Here is a 1,863-nt window from a genome sequence, read left to right as displayed (position 1 = left end):
TGAAGTAATAAAACGACTTTCTCGCTTTTTTTTCTGATATTCGGCTGCCTTATAGTCACATTTTATAGGCAAATTTTCTAATAAGGCATGGCACCTGGTAAATTTCACTATGGGTGGGATACATGCAATAACACCGTACACAATAATTCCCATTACTTGGTCATTAAAAAGCAGTTTCAGAAGTGAAATAGTGTTATCTTATTATTTTTCTTTTTTCTAAACGGTTATAATGCCACCAGTGCATAATTGCGAAGCGTGGATAGGGGGCGGGGGATGCGAGCGGGACGTCGAACGCGGCGCGGGGCGGCCCGCGAACGCGACCGCCGTGATGCTGGGCACTTTCAAAATTGTGTACTTACAAATGCGTCCATTTGTCAAATGTAACTGGGTGACTGTGCACTATTTTGCTTTATCACTCAATTGTTAAGTTTGAAAGTTGGTCTTATTGCTTAACAAGAAATGAAATAAAGCAAATTTGTGTTATTTCACATTCAATTGGGAAATAACACAAATCTACGTTATACCCGTTTGTGTTAGTAGGGCATTTAACAGAGGCATTTGGAAGGCAATGACTCGGTTAAATTCTGAGGTAGAAACACAGAAATAAATGTTTAGCAACAGATACGTGTTCTGCCAGCAGCATCTGGCAAACTGTATTTTTAATGAAAAAACGAAACGAAAAAACGAAAACCTGCCAAATCTCCGTTCTAAAATTGCATTTTTTTTCATGTTTAAATTTTTTTACATAATTATGCACATAAATAAGTAAAAAATGTTGTATACATACATTTGTATATACTTAGGTAAATATGCACATAAGCAATTTTGCCTGCGGTTGATCTTTTTTCGCAACTTTTATAATTTTTATGAATTTCAGATGATACTTAATAGAAACACCTTATCCAACTGCCACCCCTTCCACTGAATTAAATATCTATGAAAAGTTGTTACATACCTACAGCCATGGGCGTAGCCAAACGAAATTTAGGTTGCGGTCTATACAAGTTTTTTTTTTCAAAGCCAATAATGATTACTAAAAAATTGTTATTATAGCTTAAAATTATTGTAATTATATTGTATTGTATGTTGTACACAAACACATAAATAGAAATTCACAAAAGTTGATATAAAACTATTCGTCGATTTAAATAAATAACTTTTTACTGCACGTGTTTTTTTTACGAGGAGGAAGCATCGAAAGCCTAATCCCGTCAGCGTGAGACTTAAACACAAACTAAACTTCCTACCATCATGTACCGTTCTCCATCCGGTACCACCATCTAGGATTTCGTCGGGATATTAACATTGTGTGCCTGATAAAGTTATAGATCTAATGATGCACAAAAAATATGCATACTTATAATTTTGAATACCCCATCACAATCTGGACTTAAGGTATAAAAACGCGTTTTTCGTAGTTTGAGCCTTATAACTGTTCGTAACTCAATTTCTGTTTATCCGATGAAAAATAGATACAGTGCGTACACGGTAGAGGTATACGCCGCCGAGCCACGCCGCCGCCGCCGCCGATTTTTGTCATTCCTCGCGCGCCGTCGCCGAGTTACGAAAATATCGGCGCGGCGGCGTTCGGCGCCTAATGAATTTTGTACAAAATTTTCATGATGTATGTACATTGAAGTACATCGTTTGAAGGAACTAAATACTACTCGTTTAAAAATACAATTTTACGAAATGAAAATTACTTTTTTTTTTCCTTAATTTGGGCCACTGGACAAGAATATGATCTCCTTTATTTTCCAAAAAGAGCGTAACTCAGAAAAAACGTAGGTAACATATTTTTCGATCGAAAGCGTTAATTACAGTTAAATTAGGGTCGAATACTGGTAATCTAACGATTTTTTT

Source organism: Rhagoletis pomonella, unplaced genomic scaffold, assembly GCF_013731165.1.
Source record: "Rhagoletis pomonella isolate Grant_MI unplaced genomic scaffold, Rhpom_1.0 Rhpom_scaffold_00005, whole genome shotgun sequence".
Classification (NCBI taxonomy): domain Eukaryota; kingdom Metazoa; phylum Arthropoda; class Insecta; order Diptera; family Tephritidae; genus Rhagoletis; species Rhagoletis pomonella.
The sequence above is the reverse complement of the archived record's forward strand: the minus strand, read 5'-3'. Positions refer to the sequence as shown.